Genomic DNA, 22,714 nt, shown 5'->3' on the forward strand with positions numbered 1-22,714 from the left:
GAGTCGACAAGGGCACAGATTTCAGGGAGAATGAATGAGATATCTCCAGGAATATGGGCCAAAGACCATTCAAACATGGGGATAAAGGAGAAATATAGCAAAGGCAGGGGTTAGCATTGTGAGGAGAATGCTCCCTGCAGCAAAGATAGAGATTCCAGAGGCAACACAGTGTGGAGCTAGAGGAGCACAGCAGGCCAGGCAGCATCAGAGGAGCAGGAAAGTTGATGTTTTGGGTTGGGGCTCTTCTTCAGAAACAGGGGGAGGGGAGTAGGGCACTGGGAAATAAATAGAGAGAGGTGGGGTGGGGCTGGGGAAAGTAGGTGGGATCTTGATAGGTGAGTACAGGTGGGGAGTGGTGGGGATTTGTCAGTGTGATGGGTGGGACGGATAGCTGGGAAAGGAGATGGATAAGTTGTGTCAGGTCAAAGAGGCAGGGATGAGAGAGAGAGTTGGACATGGGATGAGGCTGGGGGCATGGTGAGATTTTAAAACTGGTGAATTCCATGTTTAGACCATTGGGTTTTAGGCTCCCGAGGTGGAATGTGAGGTGTTGCTGCTCCTGTTTGTGGGTGGTGTCATTGTGACATTGGAGGAGGCCAAGAAGGACATGTCACCCAGGGAGCGGGGGGAGGAGTTAAAATGTTTGGCGACCAGAAGTTGTTGTCATTTGTCTCCCTATCTGCGGCCATTTCCCAAGACGAACCCGCCCCCTTATCCCTGCCTCCTTGGCCTGACACAACCTATCCATCTTCCTTCCTACCTATCTGCCCCACCCTTCCTACTGACCAATCCCCAGCACTCTCTACCTGCCCTCACCTATCACCATCCCATCTACCTTCCCCAGCCCTACCCGTCCTCTCTCTATTTATTTCCCAGCTTCAATCCCCCTCCCCATTTCTGAAGAAGGGTCCCGACCTGAAACATCAATTTTCCTGCTCCTCTGATGCTGCCTGGCCTGATGTGTTTCTCCAGCTCCATACTGTGTTGTCTCTGACTCCAGCATCTGTAGCCCCTGCTATCTCTAGATACTGTAGAGGTCTGTGTTATCTACCTGGTGCCAAGGCCTCACTTCTGGGTTGGAGAGGAAGTTTGAATGGAAGGGTACCAATGACATAAGGCAGACTCGGAAAGAGGGAGGATAATGAGCAGCTCAGGACTAAGTTAAAAGCAGAACCACAAAGGTAATAACCTCCAGGTTAGAACCTGAACCATGTACACATTGGAACAGATTAAATAAAATAGAGAGATAAATGCGTGGCTCAAATATTGGATTTAGAGAAAAGGGTTCTGCTTCATGGGGTATTGGCATCAGTACTAGGAAAGAGCGAGCTATTTGGTTTGGCCAGACTTCATTTGAATTGTGCTGGGACCAATGTCCCAATGACGAATAGAGTTTTAGATAGGGTTTAAACTAAGTAGCTGGTGGGGACGGCTCAATTGAAGGCATTTTTTTTTGAAAACCTGGAAAAGAAATGAGAAAAAAGCAAATGATAAAGAAACTGTGACAGGTAGATGTAGAAAACATTGGCAGATAAGTACAGCAGAAGTTAGAACCAAAGGGAGTAAAATTGATAAGATGTCGTACTTTAAGACACTTTTTCAGAATGCAGGCAGCACTTGTAACAAAATTGATGGTTTGATGAACGAAATTGAAATTAATGGATACGATTTGATAGCATATAAGGGAGTAATAGTTATGGAGAGACCAGGGCAAAACATGGTATTCGAAAGTGCTCAGTGTTCCAAAAAATTAGGCAGAAAGGAAACAGAGGTAGATTGCTTTGTTAATAAAGGAAGGTTTCTCTGCAATGGTGAGTGCGGATTTAGATTGTCATGACACAGTGCTGCAGTGCAAATGTCTATGTCTTCCTTGAGTGAATAGGCTAGCAATATCAAATAAGCACATGGATTCTGCATTGCTAGCGATATACAAAACGCAAGGTTTTTGCAATTTGAAGGAACCTTCAATGTGTAAGTGGAAAAGTGACTGAAAGATTATTGCAGCAATTCAGCCAACCACTTGGTCAATACAGGTTGTGCAAAATCAATCATAAATAGAGTGGGTGTAAAAGGACATCACTTTTATGTGTCTTGGTAACCCACACATATGCAGAAGCAATGAGCTGTGAGGATGAACCCTATCGTACATATCACTCAACAGGTCATTTCTCTTAGACAAGTCAAGCAAATACAGTCCTGATGAAGGATCTAGGCCTGAAATGTGGACTGTCCTGCTCCTCTGATGTTGCCTGGCTTGCTGTGTTCCCCCAGCTCCACACTGCATCGACTCTGACTCCAGCATCTGCAGATCCTGCCATCTCTAAACAAATACTTTACCTGTAACACAGTGTGGAGCTGGAGGAACACAGCAGGCCAGGCAGCATCAGAGGAGCAGGGAAGTTGATGTTTCGTGTCGGGATCCTTCTTCAGAAAATGAAGACTCGAAATGTCAACTTCCCTGCTCCTCTGATGCTGCCTGGCCTGCTGTATTGCTCCTGCTCCACGTTGTGTTATCTCTGACTTCAGCATCAGCAGTTCTTACTATCTCTGAGTGAAAGACTTTACTGACTTGCTACTGAGTTAGATTGTCTGGTCATGCTGAGACAGGTCCAAAGGATACAAATTAGAACTTTTTATTAAGAATGGTATGCATTTTGTGGATATTGTCACACTTGTTAAGGATGATTACTCCAGTCCCTTTGTCGGGTTTAATGACATGTTTGTCCAGGTTTGCCTTGAGGCATCACAATGCTGCTTGACAGTCAAACATTCAGCCCATTTAAACCAGGTAAGCTGTTTGGAATCCCACAATATATATGCATTAGATCGGGCATATATCCCTTCAATGTTTCACCATGTACTGCTGGCAGTCGCTGGTTTGTGGTGAAATATCTGGGATTACAGGAATTCAAGATCGTCTTATACTTAACTTGTTTGTTGCGGGCTGAAGGCACATTACAAATGAAACTTGCACTTTTAGATAGTATATGTCCAGAAACATTTAGTGCATGTTTAATGGCACCATTAATTGCATTGCAAAGCTGCTTCTTGCTTAAGTAAGTTTACTGCGCAGGCATGTTTATGAAATACTTTGACAAAATGCATCTTTTTTCCAAAATACCCAAGTTCTGTGTCACCAAACCACTATTTCAACACAAAAGCCAAAATTATTGGCAAAACTCAACAGCTCTGGCAGCATCTTGGGGAGAAACCACTCAAGGCCAATGACTTCATCAGAATTCAACTGTTTTTGTTTTTATTTAAGATCTCCGGCATCCACAGGTTTTTTTTGTTTTATAACCACTTCTGTGCTTCTTATTTACCAAAACTTGCAATTTATAACTGACCTCATCTCCTGTCCTATTTTGTTTAATTTAATGAGAGCTTGTGAGTGTAAATTGTGTAGCACGTCATCTCCCTGTGTCTTTAATGCTTTATTAACGAGCCTTATCTTGGATGTTACCTTCATGGCGTTTTGCTGTGTGTTTACTTCAAAAATTGAAATCCGAAAGCCAGGGATTTGAGACCACCCATGTATTTACCTCTGTAAGAGCTAAAAGTAAAAAGGAATTGGAATAAATCAAACAGTACCTTGCAGTCTCTGACATAAGAGGGGAAAAGCAGCCATAATTTAAACTCACCTCCATTCCCCTTCTGTCTGTGACACATCTAACAAAGGATGACACAGCATACCTTTTGTAACCATGGATAAAGACACATCTGTGAGTTACAGGGACAGCAGCTGAGTAGTAGTAAAACAAGACGCATGCTTCTACACTAGTTTCAGCTGAGATTACGATGACCCAGTGATCCCCAACCTTTTCAGTACCGAGGCACTCGTTAATGAAACAGACATTTCCACAGCTCACCCACAATTTTCATACCACATGTGTGGCATCAGCAGTCTACGCAAGCAGCTTGTGCATGCGTAGTTGATAGTTGATCTGGTTTCAGCAGATACTACCTTCAATAATAGACACTGAGGTTCTGGAGGAAATCAGAATCACAGACATGGCCACGACGTTCAGGTTAAGCTACTTCCAGAAAATTTTGCAGCACACTTTTGACCTTTCTAAGGCACACTGGTTAAAATCAATTGCTGTAAGCATCTAACTTCCTGCCCTGGTGAATGCAACGGAACTTTGTAATATGCTCCTCAATGGTATGCCATGTAATGGTAGCTTGATTAGTCCTATACAACTTTGCAAACCAAAAAGGCTCATACACTAAGATTCCTGACCTTACCTGCTTTACAGGGACAAGGTCTTGAAAGAGAGCATCGTGAAAACTGTTCACACAAAGTGAATGAAAATGCATTCCTATCTGATATTCAAGCGATCCTCTTAATTCCAACCAAAGAACCAGCATCACCGAAGACAATTTTCTTCTCTTATGCTAAATAAAATCATGGAACTAAGATTGATTCTTTTAATGGAAACCTGGACTGGGAAGGGTGCTGCTGCTGGTTTTCTTGACTGGTTGCCTGAACAGCCTGGTAGGATCTCTTACAGGTTACTCAAATGGCATTGATCTATGAGACAAGTTGAATGCCTGGAGTATGTTACTATCCTAAAAAGCAGCAAACTCAAGTAATTTCACTCTAAGGAAAAATTAACTGATGAGCTAAAAGCTCAGAGCTGTGCTTACTGTGTGAAATAGTATGAGTATGCAGTCGAGAAATGGCCTGATTTGAAGAGAAAGGTTTACAATAAATAGAACAATTTAAATTCATGTTTAACAGTTAATTGCAGCAAATTGTTCAATATCAAAAAGATAATCTTAGCGGGATAGGAAAAACTGCTCATATGGCTTAGCCAGTGCAGGAGAATTTGGGGATGTGCTAAACAACCAAAAGTCAATCATGCACCGAACTAACCACTTCACATTTAGAAGGGTATTGTCACATGCTGTTTCACACATTGTATTCCATCTATAAATGCCTGAAAAAAATCCCTCATTGTAGCACTCGAAGAAACAGGAGAAGAGGTACATGTTGATACTAAGACTTTCACTGAATCAAGCAGGAAAATTTCAAAGGTGTGACTTAGTCATCTCAATTTGACCACCTGAGAGGCAACTTTGATTTAATTGAAACTATTTTGTTTAAAATTCTGACTAAGAGTGTTGAATTTAGTGTGAGATCATGTCAATCAATCATAATATTTTGCCTCTGAACTTAGATGTAAAATCACCTACACATTGGTATTTTGCTGAAACCTGAGCTTGTTTGTTCAGGAAGTAGTTAATGGTTGTTTCCAGACTCAGAAAGTCCTGAGACAGAATTGCCTGAATCTCAGTACCAAGTAGTTTAAAGTTGATATGTTTGTCCTGGTTAAATATGTCTCAGCAGCCACTGGGCCAGCAGTCTATGTTTCCACAAGGCATGGACTGATCTATCATTTGTCAGATCTCATTTTGTGTTGGAAGGAAAATTGAATGGAAGAGCAGGGAGATGATGCTTCAGCTAAACTGGGCTTTGGTGAGACTGCATCTGGAGTACAGAATATATTACTGGTCACCATACTTATGGAAGGATGTTAATGCATTGGAAGTTCAATGAAGTTTAAAAGAGCAACACCTTGTTAAACTTCATATTTTCAATGAGAGTCTAAGTCACAGGGCAGACTCAGGTGATCTTTATTTGCAACTTACAGCACTGTTACAGCATAAAACAGCATTAGGGCACAAAGGCGCAAACAAAGCTTTGAAATGTCTTAACATATGTATCTGAACTCAGAGCACACCACCCCACCCCACCCTTTTGATTATGCTAGGTCAGCAGAATGGAGTTGTCTCTTTGTAATTGGCTGTCTCGTACAACATCTTCACTGAGATGGACAAGCTCATGGCCCAATCACAGTCCTTCACAATGTCCTCTCTTATCTTTCTTCTTGATGCTTACAGGATTCAAGTAACATTTGCCAGAAGTGCCAATTAATTAGAAATGTTTCAGTTCCAACAAAGTTATGTGGTTTTCACCTTAATGTTCAATCTGCATTCCTCTATGCAAAGATAAGTGGTGGGTGCATTTTTACTGTATGAAATTGGTTTGAATTTTTTTAGTGATTCTTTTTAGTATTTAACAGATTGATTAACTAATTCAATAGAAACTACTAATTCTGCTGCTATTGTTAGCAGCTATGTACAGAGCTCTGGATAGTTTCAAGAAAGAGATAGATAGAGCTCTTAAAGATAGTGGAATCAAGGGTTATGGGGATAAGGCAGGAACAGGATACTGATTGTGGATGATCAGCCATGATCATAATGAATGGTGGTGCTGGCTTGAAGGGCCGAATGACCTACTCCTGCACCTATTGTCTATTGTCTATTGTCTATCAAGTGTTACATGTTATCATCTATGATCTTGAGAGAAGGGTTACACATTCAGCAACCATGAGAAACGTTACTGTCAGCATTAGTTGTGGGCAGCCCTAACAATCCCCTCTTTAATTCCCTCTTAAGCGAATCACAAAGTATGCAATAAGTAGTTACACATATGAGATAGGACTTTTAAGCAAGAACAATTGCCTCGCAGGTTGCTTGTTTCTCGGGACCCTAACCTCCATGACTATGGCAGAAGCCACCTGTTGGCAACAACATTTGATTAATAGAAGCAAACATCATAAAATTAGAATTAAAACAACGAATAACACCATACCTCGCACCAGGGAATTTCCCAAAGATCCCAACCAGCCATTTGCCCAAATCCACAAAGTGGAGGATGGGAGTTGTTTTAATTTGTCTGTCTCTTCTTGTATATGTGTTGCTAAATCGATGCTTGCTTCTGAGTTATCTTGGATATAATTTGGCCCCAATTAGATCACAAATGTCTCCCTTTTCAGCCAGTATACGATCAAGAGCCATTCTATTCTGCAATCCTGTTTTACGGATGGCCACCATTTCAGTGCTTATTTTATTCAAGGCCTTTGCAGTGTCATTGGCCACCTGTTCTAAGACATCCACCATGTTGATAGATTCCCTTATTGGTTTTATGGTCCTATACCAAGGGACCAAGATGGTATGGAATCTCTCTGTCTCTGTAATGGCCCCTTTTAAAATCTTCACTAGTGGGGTATCTCAGGTCCGGCATACGAGTGGTGGGCAAAGGGGATGACATAATTCAAGTGCCATGATGAGGGTAAACAGGCCTAGGCTTTAAGGCTGCAAACAAAGTAGGTAAAGTACCTTTGCTTGTGAGGTTTCGGTATGTCAAAAGGGTGGAGTCAATACCCTGGATTACATTCCAACATTGGGAATACTTGCTGTATCCCATCTCCTGCCATCTCATCTGGGTCTTACATAAACATATCCCTCCTGATGGTCTTTCCATTCCAGAGGTGTTAGCAAGGGCCATGAATGGGTGTTATCATGAGGTGTTGTAATTTGTCTGATAACCATCCCACTAACACACTCATTTTGTAACTGACTCCCACTGCTCTTGGGGGTCAGCCATGTGCCCCCAAAAACACATGTCCCTGCTGAGGACTGCCATGCCAGTCATACTGAATCCTTTGAGGGGACGTCCTGGTGAATTACACTTTCTGCCTTGGATGCATTAAAAGGGATGGGTTTGAAGGGGCTGCTTTGTTTTGAGTGAATAGCTATGCTCCACATAACATTAGCTTATTTGGCATAGGTGTAGGACATATACAAAAGAATATTTACGAGCAATTCTTTATTATTCTTCTCCCTTTTGGTAGAGGGGGTTGGTAAGTTATTCGTAAGCAAACACTCAAAATGCACACAGTTAATAATGCAGTCAATTTCCCCATCTTGACCTAAATACAACAGTTCTTATGTGTGGATCCATGTTTTCCTCTCTTGGACTTTTACTACCAGTGGGGTAGTCAGCAGCTCTTGGTAGGGTCCTTCCCACTTGGCTCCTAGCAGTTCTTTACGGATTTTCTTTACATAGATCCATATTCCCGGCATGATATTGTGTCCTCCCTCTGGTGGATCATGCCAAGCAGCTGTAGAGAAGCAGATTTGACAAAATTGGTTAGGTCTTGACGATACTTCAATATTGCCCATTCATTAAATGTCAATTGGCTTTCCCGAAATCCCGTTGTCCCTGGCAGTGACACAGGGCTTCTGGTGATGACTTCAAAAGGGTTTAGTCCTGTTGTTCGATTGGGGGTGGCCTGGATGCTGCATTGTACTATTGGCAGGACGTGTGGTCAGGGCATTCTGTCTTGGTGGAGCTTAGTGAAACTTTGTTTCATTGTCCTGTTGGTTTGGTCCACTTGCCCTGATGACTGGGGGTGATGAGGGCAGTGGAGGCCCCATTTAATGTTTAGCAACCTGCAAATGACCTGGCAGATGGCACCTCTAAAGTTTGTCCCCTGGTCTGGGTCTCCCAGAAATATAACTCTTACATAAAACTTCAGCTGTATGATTGGCTGGCTACTAAGACTTCAGTATAGCCTCTTCATGGTGGGAGGGATATGTGATCGACTTATAGGTGTTGGAAAGGTCCTCCTGGGGCAACAGGGTCTCACCTGAGGCATGGCTGTGATGGGTCTGCGTTGTTCTTCTGGGAAGTTCTGCCACTGTCTGCTATTATCTGGGAGTGTTTTCTTTTAAAATCCTAACCCCACCTGGAAATGTGGCCTCATTTGTTGTGGAGCCATATGCCCCCTTGAGTGGATCTGTTTGGCGAAAAAGGGCGTTAATGCGTGTTTGGTAATGGTGACATGTTTATCTATCTTTGTCTCCAGATACCCTCGTCGCACAGTTTAATTTCTGCCTCAATCTAATTCCAATTTTTTTTTCATCTCGGGATCATCAACTCTGCATATCCTTTTGGTCAGGTGTTAAAGTCCTGAGCATCTTTAGCCTATACATTTTGGATCAAATGTTATAGTTCATATGAAACTTCAAGTTCATTACTGGCTGCTCATTAGCATCATATATGAACTCAAAATTCCACAGTTCTCTTATTTGTATCCATCTTGATGATACTTCTTCAATATTTTTCCTTCCTTGCCAATTTTATGAATGAATGTGTCATTGAGCGGTAACGATCTCCCCATGCAAGCACTTCCTCTGAGCTGCAATGTCCATGGTCTCAAACAATACAGATCTACCGATTTACAACACATTCCCCTCTCTTTTTCCGAGGTATCTCCATGTCATCATCTTGGGCTCTTTCACTCCAGCTCACTATCACTGTTTTAAAGTCAGTTTCTCTATGGATTATGCATCAGTGTCTCATTATTTAAATCATGATTTTTGTGCTCTTCCAAGCCGCACTAATTTGTTGTTCAAGTAGGTGTACTTTTCTGAGACACTTTCTCCATGCACTATTTTTTGCCATGCACTCCCTCATGTCTGTTACCTTGGAGGTAACAATCACTTTTGTACTCTTACATCGGTATTCCACGACCATGTCATGTATTCTTGACTCTCTTTTGACCCTGTCCAAAGATCAATTAGATTTTACTTGTCTCTCCATGTATAGTCCGAATGCCTCAGGTAGTGGCTCAATCACCAAGTTTGGTTCTCGTAAAAGGAAAGGCAAGGACACAAGTATCACCAAGAGAAAACTATCAGTTTAGCACTCTTACCTAAACTTCCCTTTTCATTAAAATGCATGCTAACTTCAATTGCTGCTTCATACCACTATTTTAATGTGTTTTTCTTCGGCCAGAACCTTCCATCTCTCATTACTTCATCTCATCCAATTTTACATTTGAACTTATTACCACCTATCTAATTCCAGAGATCTGGAGAGATTTGTAGTCCATGGAACATTGTCTTGTAGTATTTTAAAACAGAAATCAAACATTTCTGTGTGATTCAGGCGAAACACACTTTATTCATTCATTTTCTGAGATGAGATAACAAGGTGTGAAGCTGGATGAACACAGCAGGCCAAGCAGCATCTTAGGAGCACAAAAGCTGACGTTTCGGGCCTTTACCCTTCATCAGCTTTTTTGCCTGGTTTGCTTCAGGACATGGTTGAGCAGTTTCTTAGCCCGAAACGTCAGCTTTTGTGCTCCTAAGATGCTGGTTGGCCTGCTGTGTTCATCCAGCTCCATACTTTGTTATTTTAGATTCTCCAGCATCTGCAGTTCCCATTATCTCTTTTTCTAAGATGACATGCATTTTTTAAAGTTACCTGATAACTCATTTTAGATATTTGATATATCTCTGACTTAAATTTGTCCGAATTCAAAATTCTGTTCACTCCCTCAAAGTCACAAACAATTTTTATGCATTAAAATTTCTGATAACCAATCCATTTAATGCTTTCATGGTGCTGAGATGTATTGTTAATGAATAGCTTGATGGGTTGAGGGCATCTCATCTATCACTGTGTTGTGATGTTGAAAGTCTGCAGGCAAGTTCAGAATTCATAGCCATCGGTGAAAGCCACTGAAAAATAAAACAACGTCCATACATTCCCTTCAGGCAGAATGGGCTGACTCGTAGTGACTTAAAGGGTGAAAATTCCTGGACGTAATTATGTCAACCATCTTTCTCCCTCCTGTACAAAAATAAGTGTGTTTTAATTAACAAAGGAAAAGCCTACCTCCTTTATTAGGTTGTACTCTCCACTTTTAATTCCTCAGTATTAATTTTCTCAGATTTTAGAACATATCATCAGGATTTTGTTCAAAGAGAATAGCATTTCCAAAATTCCAATTTTCTTATTACTTGGATACCTTCACACCAAAATACATTTACAATGAGAAAATCTTATCATCCATCATTAAAAATTCCCTCGTGTGTTAAAACAGAATTTGAACATTCACTCTGGCCAGAACATGAAATTCTAAACATGATAATTTCCAATTCCAAGAAGAAAATTTTTACCAAGTTTTTTAACCAAATTTTTAAATCAACATGTCAGCACAAATTTTTGCTTTAAGCAACCACTGATAGCTCCTTAAAATGACATTATATTAACCACACTAATACAGGCACACATCATACCTTCCAATCATCATAGATTCCCAAAATGCAAACTAAATTCAAAGCATTCCCAGATCTCGAGCTTGAGGGAATGAAAACATAAATGTTACACTAGGGGTCAGAGATAATGGGAACTGCAGATGCTGGAGAATTCCAAGATAATAAAATGTGAGGCTGGATGAACACAGCAGGCCAAGCAGCATCTCAGGAGCACAAAAGCTGACGTTTCGGGCCGAGACCCTTCATCAGAGAGGGGGATGGGGAGAGGGAACTGGAATAAATAGGGAGAGAGGGGGAGGCGGACCGAAGATGGAGAGTAAAGAAGATAGGTGGAGAGAGTGTAGGTGGGGAGGTAGGGAGGGGATAGGTCAGTCCAGGGAAGACGGACAGGTCAAGGAGGTGGGATGAGGTTAGTAGGTAGCTGGGGGTGCGGCTTGGTGCGGGAGGAAGGGATGGGTGAGAGGAAGAACCGGTTAGGGAGGCAGAGACAGGTTGGACTGGTTTTGGGATGCAGTGGGTGGGGGGGAAGAGCTGGGCTGGTTGTGTGGTGCAGTGGGGGGAGGGGACGAACTGGGCTGGTTGTTACAAAGGCATTGTTTAACAATGAATGAACAAAGGCGCATTCAAACCAGATCAAAAAGAGCTAACACCTAGTTCAGTGAATGCAGTACTGAAAGCCGACCTCTCTCTCTCTCTCTCTCTCATTAATGAACATTTACTAACTTTCTCACTATCTCAGTTTTTAGCCTTTTATTTATTCCTTGCTCATAATGCTCATGAAGATAATGAGACGTACTGTAGTTTCACATTTCAGAAGTCAAAATTAGAGAGTTTAGCTTCATAAATCTCAGCTGTGATACATAACCACTAACCAAAGACTTTCTTTCTGAGTCTCAAAGTGCTAACCAAATATCACTCAGCTGTTTTCATTCCCTCCCCCATGCCTCTTTTTCAGTTATTTTTGCTGGGACTGGGTTTTGCATTGCTTGGTCCATAAGGGGGCTAAACAGGGCCCTTCATCGTTGCTGGAGTCAGTCGTGGATTCGGCTATCTCTCCCTTTTGTATTTTGCTTTCTAATTAGTTTAGCGAGGAGTAGAGTGGCCTTTTACCAGGCTCCAAGAAAGTAGAATTAGGAAGGGTTGATCAGGGATCTGGATTATTTTGTCAGAAGGCTTCCTCCCATTCTACCTGGCTCTTGTTGGTGCATTTCAATTTCTCACAAACAACCTTTAATTGGCTCTTCAGCTGGTTTTGCTTTCCTGTCATGACTTGATTTCTGTATTATCTCATTCTTTTCCTGACTGTGATCTGTCCCATCAGGTCAAGGGATCACCTTACTTGTTCTTTCTCTTTCAAAAGGGTTGCTTTTCCCAGACCATTTTAATATCATCCAGGGACCATTGTGCCATGGAGGTATTGTACTTCTGCCCAATTTTCACCAAGGTTTTAGGTAGGTCAAATTGTTGTTCTATATATTCCTTTAGTTTCAATACAATTTCATCTTCTGATTGTCAAGTGGAGCCAGGCTACCCTTGGTAGTAGTTGGCGATTCTGTATTCTTATCGTTTGGCATTGTGATAATTTTAGTTCTTGAGCCCTGTCCTTAATTAGCCTCGGCTGGAGACTACCTCAGCTCGGCCATATCCACCTGATCGGGAGAGTATTGGCTCAGCTCCACTGTATCCAGACATCAGACTTAAGGGAGCTTGAGCTTGCGTACCCCACCAGAATTCCGAATCACATAAGGGGAGCTGGCATCAAGTTTAGACAACTGTTCTCAGTGCGTGTTGAGATGGATCCCTAGTCTATGGAGAGGTCTGGGTTCCTTCAGTGATACTGCTTGCCTATACCAAATTGTTAGATCTCATATTTTCAATGAGATCACAGCGTGGATTCAGGTGACCTTTATTTGTGATTTACTGCACGGTTGCTGCATACAGCAAAAAAGCCATAAAGGCATACAAAGTTTTAAAATGATTTAACTTATCTATTTTAGCTCAGAGTGCACACATCCCCCTTCAGTACCATTGGTCAGTGGTTCAGAGTTGTCTATTTATAATTAGCTGTTGTGTACAGTATTTTCACTGAGATAGACAGGCTTTTGGCCCAATCACAGTCCTTCATGATATACCCTCTTAAGTTTCTCCATGAGACTTATTGTATTCAAGTAACATTTGCTAGAACTGCCAATTAATTAGAAATGATCAGTTCCAACAAAGTTATGTGGCCATTACCTTAATGTTCAATCCACATTAAACTATTAGACCTCTGCCTTACCACACACTTCGTCTTTAATAGTCAAGTATTCAAACAGATCAACGGCACACCAACGGGGTCACCCTAATCAGGGCTCATTGCAGAGGCAGTCATATAAAGACTAGAACATACCACCCTCCCCACATTTAACTAAACTGTGGATCCAGTATGTCAAGAACACATTTGTCATTACTAAACGTAACAAATTAGCAGAGACCCATCACCTCATCAACAGCGTATTCACAGGAATTAAATTCACAAGGGGAGAATAAGACACCAATCATCTTCCGTTCCTGGATGTTAAAGTTGAGAGTACGATCAATGGGGAGTTCCAAACCTCAGTATACAGTAAAGCAACGCATATAGATCAAATTCTCAACTTCCACAGCAACCACCTCAACATCCACAAACAAAGCTGTAATAAGGCACTATTTAAACGGGCCAGGACATACTGCAACACTCCGGAATGATGCAGCAAAAAGGAAAAGCGCCTATACAAAATCTTTACAATAAATGGATATCCCTGCAACTTCATGATGCCCACTAAATAGACAACAACAGGAGGACACAGTACACTCCTACACATTGGCCACACTGCCCAACATCAAGAATATATTGAAAATGTCAACAAGACCCCTAAGACCACTAGGAATCATGGTGGCCAACAAGCCCACAGCCACCATATGACAAACACTTAGAATGATTACAGACCCCATTCTCACAGCATGCAGAACCAATGTGGTTTACAAAATACCATGCAATGACTGCCACATACATTATATTGGACAGACAGGAAGGAAACTAGCCATCATAATCGATGAACATCAACTGGCAGCAAAACAGCTTGATGAACTCTCCTTGATATCGGTACACTCAGACAATGAAGGCCATCTGTTTAACTGGAACAAAGTAACCATAGTAGCCCAAGCCAAATACAGACACGCATGGGAATTCCTAGAGGCATGGTTCTCCACCTGTAAGGCAATCAAAAAAAACATAGAATTGGACCCCATATACAAACTAATACTGCTCAAAACCGGAAATGACACTCAAGATCACGGACCAGGCAGTATAAATTCCGAGCGGAGTAGAATAACATCACTTCAGCAGAGGATCCACTGATGATGTCACCTTGTATGGTGATGAAAACAAGCCAGCTTGGTGAGCAAGTCAACAACCTTGTTCAATCCATATTCCCCTATGCAATGTTAATTTGGGGTGGGAGTGGTGGGGGATGCATTTTTACTGCGTGAAACTGATAAAAATCTTTTAGTGTCTCTTTTTAGTGCATAACAGATTGATTAAATAAATCAAGAAAAACATTTAATTCTGCAACCTTGGCATGTTAGCTGCTATGTACAGTGCTATTATTGTTATCAAGTGTTACATATTATCATCAACGGTCTTGCAAGAATGGTTGCACATTCAGCAACCATGAAAAATGCTACTGTCAACATTAGTTATGGGCAGCCCTAACCCACCTGGAATGAACAGATTGCCTTATGATGGAAGGCTGGGCAGGCAAGGCCTGTTTCTTTTGGAGTTTAGAAGGGTCAGAGATGATTTAAGTGTGACATTTAAGACCCTGAGGGGAATTGACTGGGTAGATGTTGGCATGATGTTTCCTCTTAAGATGGAGATAAGGAGATCATTTTTTTTCTCTCAGAGGATTGTGAGTATTTAGAATTCTCTTCCTGTAAAAACAATGAAGGCAGAATCTTTAAATTCTTTTTTAAGGCAGATAAATTATTGGGGACATGCAGGAATGTACAGTTGATGTGAAAATCAGATCAGTCATAACCTTATCAAATGGCTGAGCAAACTCAAATGGACAATTGACATATGCTTGTTCCTTTCTTGTATGTTTGCATGTTCCCTCCAAGCCACTCACAATGCTAGCTTGGAAATATATAGGCATTCCTTTAGTGTCACTGGGACAAAAACCTCACGATCCTTCCAAACAGCAGTGAGGTTCTAGCTGGCAGCTCATCACCAACTTCTCCAAGTCAACCAGGAATGGCAATACATGCTGAGCTTGCCAATGATGTCCACATTGCCTGAATGAGTAAACAATAAGGATTGTTTATTTTTCTCATTTCAGATATAGACCTATAGTTCTATCAGTGAGGGAGATGGCACTGGCTGTTCCTACCACCTTCCTTCACAAGGCATATGAATCATTTTCCTGTCCCTTCCTGCAGCAGTGCCTGTCTCCTCTGCTGAATTTCAGTTTATATTGCCTGAAAGTTGGCCGAACTTAAATTTTATGCTCTTTCTTTTTGTCTATGCTTAAATGCTCTCACTCTCAAAATGCCCTTCAGTAAAGCAAATGCTCCAAAACTGCTACAAATCCTCACATTACTTCTCTATTCCCCCTACCAGACAGTCAACTCAGTCTTGTGTCAGGTTCGCTATTTCCAGAGTTTTTGGCTGCATTTTACATCTATTTCTATTTATTTAAAAGATGTACTGATAGGTCTACCCCTTCATCAGTACAGTGTCATGTCTACAGCAGATGTGCACTGCAGAAATATCAAAGTTTATTTAAAGGAGTTGATGCTGTGTTCTACAGCTGCCATCATACTGCACATGATCAGCAGGTAGAAGTCCAATTTCTGTGGCCGAATTTCTTCAAAGAAAGCTCCTCATTAACAGTTTGAGTGTAAAAATGCTTTCATTAATATAACCCCTTTCATAGGATCAGGCGTTTTTCAGAGGAGTTTACAGTCAGTTAATCAGCTTTGAGGTCTAGTTATAATGCAAGGAACGTGGTAGCCAATTTGAACACATTAGGGTCTCATAAATTGTACTGAGAAAAATGACCAGATAACTTGCTTCTGAGATGTAGGTTAGAAAAAGTGATGGCTAATGTGCAACCTGAAAGAGAATATCTCCAGCAGCACTGCATTTGCTCAGGAAGCACTGAAATGTAAGTTCTTCAGGTTAGTGTAAGTTCTGACTGTTCTTAAATCACTGGTGCAGGCTTCAACCCATAACCTCTGACTCACTGGTAAGAACTTTACAACTGAATCTCAGCTGAAACTGTGTTGGTTTATAATCTTCCTACAACATCTTAAAAGCATCAAGAATATGACATTTATAGCCTTTTGGAAACAGCTTGGAACATTGAAAAGTAAGAACATAAAACATGGAATAAAGAAAGGCCAATCGACCCTATTGATTCTATTTACTCCATTGACCATGTACAGCTTGTTCTGTCAGTGTTTTTTTTCAACCTACTTAATCTCTTGACAGAAACAACAGTCTGGATTTACCTCTGATTGGCAGAGTACAACCAGGGTGGGACTTCCATTTTCAGAAGGAACTCAAACATGAACACACAGGAATTTCCTCACGGAGCTCTGACAATGTATGAGTACAGCTTTTATCCGGGAACACTACTTCAATCGGTTACCAGCACTGGGAATAATGGAAATAATATGTTGCAGGAATCTTGAAAACACAACCACTCTCGTACACCTCAGATATCACAGTTTTTCAAGGACTGCAACTTCCCCCCCTCAGTGGTTGGGAACACCCTCGACTATGTCTCCCACGTTTCCCGCATCTCATCCTTCACAACCCCCCGCAAGAAAAAAAGCAAAAGAAAATCCCCCTCGTCCTCATGTACCACCCCACCAACCTCCAGATCCAAAGCATCATCCTCCAACACTTCTGCCATCTGCAATCCGACCCAACCATGAAAGACAATTTTCCGTCCCCACCCTTATCTGCCTTCCGGAGGGACCACTCTCTCCGTGACTCCCTTATCCGCTCCACACTCTCCTCCAGTTCCACCACACCCGGCACTTTTCCCTGCAACTGCAGGAAGTGCTACACCTGCTCCTACATCTCCCCCCTCACCCCCATCCCAAGCCCCAAGAATTCTTTCCACATCAAACAGATGTTCACCTGCACATCTGCTAATGTGGTATACTGCATCCGCTGTTCCCGTTGTGGCCTCCTCTACATCGGGCGAACCAAGCAGAGGCTTGGGTACCGCTTTGCGGAACACCTACGGTCAGTTCGTACTAAACAACTGCACCTCCCAGTCGCGAACCTTTTCAAACCCCCCTCCCATTCCTTAGATGACGTGTCCAAGCTGGGCCTCCTGCAGTGCCACAACAATGATACCCGAATGTTGTAGGAACAGCAACTGATACTCTGCTTGGGAACCCTGTAGCCTAATGGTGTCAATGTGAACTTCACTAGCTTCAAAATCTCCCCTCCCCCTATTGCATCCTAAAACCAGCCCAGCTTGCCCCCACCCCCTTGACCTGTCCTTCCGCCTATCCCCTCCTTCCACTCAAGCCTCACCCCCATCTCCTACCTGCTATCCTCATCCTGCCCCCTTGACCTGTCTGTCCTCCCTGGACTGACCTATCTCCTCCCTAACTCCTCACCTATACTCACCTTTACTGGCTCCTTACCTGGAGCCCAAAAGTTAAGATCAAGCAGGAAATAAAATTCAAGGTCTATACACTTACCTGGGAGCCTGGAGAGAGAGCACGGAGTCAGCAGGGAAACTAAACAGAACGGCGTCACAGGAACTGTCATAATTTCATTGGTTGGTAAGCAAATACTAATTTAAATACCTATTCTAAGATGCTTTCACATTAAAAGTAAATTGCAGAAATATTTTACAGACTAAAAACTAAGGACAAGTAGGAAATTCAAAAACACAAAGTAAAAACTGATAAAATAATTTGGAAACGCAGGGGCGGGTGATGTGTTGTACCCATTTGAAGTGGGAGCCGGTTGACCACATTGTGATTGATAGTGACCACGTCTGTATGAGGTGTTAGTTGCTTGAGGAAATTCAGTTCAGAGTTGATGAGCTGCACTCCGAGTTTAAAACACTACAATACATCAGGGAGGTGGAGAGTTATGTTGGTGTATTGCCAAGGTAAGGCAGAAACTGGACTTTTGAGAGCACTGCTCCCTCTCGATTACTTGTAAAAACCTGCTCATCAGGTGTGAGGTACTCTCTCTGTTGTTGTATGTGTTACAAGTCTGGCCCATTCCCAGAACCTGCACCATTGCAGTCACCCAAGCCTTCTTCCACTTCATCTGGAAGTCTGAGATGGACTGTGTCTGCAGGTACACCATATACGAAACACTGGATAAGGGGGTAACACCATACCCAAAGCAGCTCTCATCCTGATGTCCACTTTTGAGTGTGGCTACATTCAGCTGTGTGTAGACCCTTGGTACACTAACACTAAGTGTCACTATGTACTGAGGTCTACCTATTCCCAGTGTTACAAAGAATGGGACTGGCCATGTTGTCACAGAATGCTACAAGTAGTTGGGACCATTCCATATCACCTGCCCTTCGTGGAGAAGTTTGCAAAGAAAAACACCTTTGTCCACAAGTCCATCAGGAACTGGTCAGCATGTAGCATCCTCAAGATCCTGCGGGAAAAGGAGATGGTGGATCTCCCACAGGCTCCACAGGACTCAGAGTGTTGTATTTAAATGCAGACAGTGTATAAATGAGGTAAATCGGCTTGTAGTACAGATTGAAATTGGAGGATACAATGTTATGGCTGCAAGGTGATCAGGACTGGGTATCAAATATCCAAGTATATGTATCTTATTGAAAAGACAGGGATGGGCAAGGTTAATTTGTTAGTAAGACATGAAATGAAATCAATAACAACAAGTGATATAGGATCAGAAGGTGTAGAACCTGTAAGGGTTGGGAAAACACTAAAAGAAAAAGATCCTGATGCGAGTTATGTACACTAACTCCCCTAACAATAATCAGGGACAGGAAGTAGAAAAGGCATGTAATAAAGGAACTATTGCAATAATTATGAAGGACTTCAATATACAGGTGGATAACATATCCCATGAAAAAATAATTCATGGAATGTCAACAAGATTTTTTTGTTGAGCTGCTTGTCGTGGACACCACTAGGGAGCATGCAATTCTGGATTTGGTGATGTACAATGAGGCAGACTTGATTAGGGAACCTAAGGTGAAGGAACCCATGCAGGGCAGTGACCATAATATGATGAAATTCACTTTGAAGTTTGAGAGACAGAGGTTGTAATCAGATGTAACAGTATTATAATTGAATAGGGTAACTACAAAGACACAAGCGAGGAGCTGGCCAAAGTTGGTTGAAAAGGGAGCCTCACTGGGAAAATGTTGGAGCAGTATCAGCAAGAGATTCTGGGGGTAATTCAAGTGGCAAAGCAGAAATTTATCCAAGGAAGAAGAATCATACAAAAGGGAGGATGAAGCAATTGTGGCTGACAAATGGACATTAAGGACACCATCAAAGCAAAATAAAAAGCTGACAATGTGATGAAGATTAGTGGGAAGCCAAAGGATTGGGATGCTTTTAAAAACCAGCAGAGGACAACTAAAAATGCAATAAAGGAGGAGAAGGTGAAACATGAGAGTAAGCTACTAGTAATATAAAAGAAAATTGCAAGAGTTTTCTTAAAAGGCAAGAGACCCCATAATGCCTGATGGATCACCACCAATGCATTCACAATCTCTTCACCTATTTCCATCTCCATCAAAGGTCAGCCTATCTGGTCAAGATCATTTATCCACCTATTTTACATTGGGCATTGACCCACTGAAAAATGAGGCTGGAGAAATAGTAAAAGGGAGGAAAAGAATGGCAGAGGAATTGATTAAGTAGTTTGCATCAGTCCTCATGGTGGAAGACACCAGCAACATACTAGAACTTTGAGACAATCAGAGGGCAGAGGTGATTGCAGTGGCCATCACTAAGTAGCAAGCATTGGGGAAATTCAAAGATCTGGAAGTGGATAAATGATCTTGACCAGATAGGCTGACCTCAGATGGAGATGGAAATAGGTGAAGAGATTATGGATGCATTGGTGGTGATCCATCAGGCATTACAGGGTCAGTGAGGGTTCCAGAGGACTGAAAAATGGCTAATGTAACATCCTTGATTAAGAAGGGAGGGATGCAGAAGACAGGAAATTATAGGCTGAATTGCATGACCCCTGTCATTGCTAAGATTTTAGAGTCTATATAAAGGATGAGATTGCAGCGTACTTGGAAGCACATGGTGAAGCACATGGTGAAATAGGGCTTTATCAAGGAGAGATTATGCCTTACAAATCTGTTAGAATTCTTTGAAGAAGTGACGAGTAGGTTAGACAAAGGAGAGCCAGTGGATGGTGATTTATTTGGATTTTCAAAAAGCCTTTGACAAGGTACTGCATAAGAGGCTACTAAATAACATAAGAACCCATGGTATAAGGGGCAATATATTGGCATGGGGAGCGCATCATGTTGAGAATGACAGCCAGTGACCAGTGGGGTTCTGCAGGGGCCAATGCTGGGACCACAACTATTCATGTTATACATTTATAATGTGGACAAAGGACCTGATGATATTTTTGCTAGGTTTGCAGATGACACAAAAATATGTGAATGGATAGGTATGTCATGGAAGTGTGGAGACTGCAGAAGAAATTGGACAAGATAGGCGAGAGGGCAACGAAGTGTTAGATGGAATACAGTGTAGGAAATTGTGAGGTTGTGCACTTTGGTAGGAAGAATAGAAGCACAGGTTATTTTTGAAATTGTGGAAGGTTTTGGAAATCTGATGCACAAAGTAGCTTAGGAGTCCTGTTCAGCACTCCTTTAAGGTTAACATAGCGGTCAATTTGGCAGTTACGAAAGTAAGTGACAATGTTCGCATTCATTTCAAGAGGGTGAGAATGCAAGAGCATAAATGCACTGCTGGGGCTGTATCAGGCTCTGATCAGACTGTGTTTGGAATATTGTGTACAGTTTTGGGCCCCATATTGAACTTAGAATGTGTTGGCTTTGGAGGGAGTCAAAGGATGGTTAGAACGTAAGAATATAAGAAATAGGAGCAGGAGTTGACCCTCTGGCCCATTGAGGCTGCTCCACTATTCAGTAGGATCATGGCTGATCTTTTCATGGACTCAGCTCCATGTACCCACCCACTCACCATATCTCTTAATTACTTTACTGTTCAAAAATCTATTTACCTTTGCCTCAAAAACATTCAATCCTTCACTGGTCAAGGAATCCCACATATTAACAACCCTTTGGGTGAAAAAGTCCCTCTTCAACTCAGTCCTAAACTTGGTCCCCCTCATTTTGAGGCTACACCCCCTAGTTCTAATTTCACCTGCCAGTGAAAACAACCTCTCTGCTTCAATCTTATGTATTCCCTTCATAATTTTATGTGTTTCTATATGATCCCTCCTCATTCTTCTAAATTCCAATGAGCATAGCTCCAGTCCTCATAAGCCAAACCCTCCCAACTCCGGAATCAACCTAGTGAACCTCCTCTGCACCCCCTCCAGTGCCAGGACATCTTTCCTCAAGTAGGGAGACCAAAACTGTACATAGTACTCCAAATGTGCCCTCACCAGAACTCTATACATCTGCAGTATAATCTCCCTAGTTTTCAACTCCATCCATCTTGCAATGAAGAGTAATGTTCCAGATAACAAGGTGTACAGCTGAATGAGCACAGCAGGCCAAGCAGCATCATAGGAGCAGGAAAGCTGCAGAAGAAATTTCTGAAGAAGGATCTAGGCCTGAAACATCAGTTTGGCCTGCTGTGTCCATGCATCTCTATACCTTGTTATCTCAGATTCTTCAGCATCTGCAGTTCCTACTATCTCTGGATAATATTCCATTTGCCTTCTTAATTATTTGTTGCACCTACAAACCAATTTTTTTGTGATTCATGCAAAAGGACAGAGAAAGTTGGTTTACAGGAATGATCTCAGGAAGGAAGGACTTATCAATTGAGGACCATTTGAGGACTCTGGGTCTGTACTCAATGGAGCTTAGAAAGATGAGGTAGGAATCTCATTGAAACTTTCAGAATACTGAGATGCCTGGATAGAGATGATGTGGAGAAGATGTTTCCACTAGTAGGAGAGACTCGGATCGAGTGAGCAGTCTCAGAATGAAGGGATGACCATTTTGAACTGAAATGAGGAGGAATTTCTTCAGCTGGAGAGTGATGAATGTGTGGAACTCATTGCTGCACAAAATTGTTGAGGCCAAGTCTTTGAGTGTCATTAAAATATAGTTAAGGAGTCTACAAATTGATATAGATACATTAAATGAGTGGACAAATACCTGGAAAATGGAGTAAAATGTGGAAAAGTATGAAATTGTCCATTTTGGTAGAAAGAATGAAAAATCAAAACAGTGAGACTTTGAAGAGCTCTGAGGTGCAGACAAATCTGGATGGCCTAGTATTTGATTCACAGAAGGTTAGGATACAAGTACAGTAAGTAATTAGGGAAGCTAAAAGAATGTTATGTTCAACTGTGAGGAAAATTGAATTCAAGGGTAAGGCTTTGGCAAGATGACATCTGGAATACAATGTACAGTACCAATCACCATACCTACAAAAGAGTATGAATGCATTGGACGCAGATCAGAGAAGGTTCATTTGACTAATAACTAGAATGATCTGTTTGCCTTCTGAGCAAAGGTGAGACAGGCTAGACCTATATCCTGAGATAATGGGAACTGCAGATGCTGGAGAT

The 22,714-nt window shown here is 41.9% G+C and overlaps 1 long non-coding RNA gene across 1 annotated transcript in view; it reads right to left on the reverse strand.

The window, feature by feature from the left end:
* Positions 1 to 5,733: 5,733 nt before the first annotated feature.
* The window catches only part of LOC125454393 (uncharacterized), a 39,154-nt gene continuing 22,173 nt past the window's right edge, over positions 5,734 to 22,714 (reverse strand). The window contains exon 3 of the long non-coding RNA XR_007247981.2: positions 5,734 to 7,970. This is a non-coding gene — a long non-coding RNA (uncharacterized LOC125454393). The remainder of the gene's footprint in view (positions 7,971 to 22,714) is intronic.

Source organism: Stegostoma tigrinum, chromosome 7, assembly GCF_030684315.1.
Source record: "Stegostoma tigrinum isolate sSteTig4 chromosome 7, sSteTig4.hap1, whole genome shotgun sequence".
Taxonomy (NCBI): Eukaryota; Metazoa; Chordata; class Chondrichthyes; order Orectolobiformes; family Stegostomatidae; genus Stegostoma; species Stegostoma tigrinum.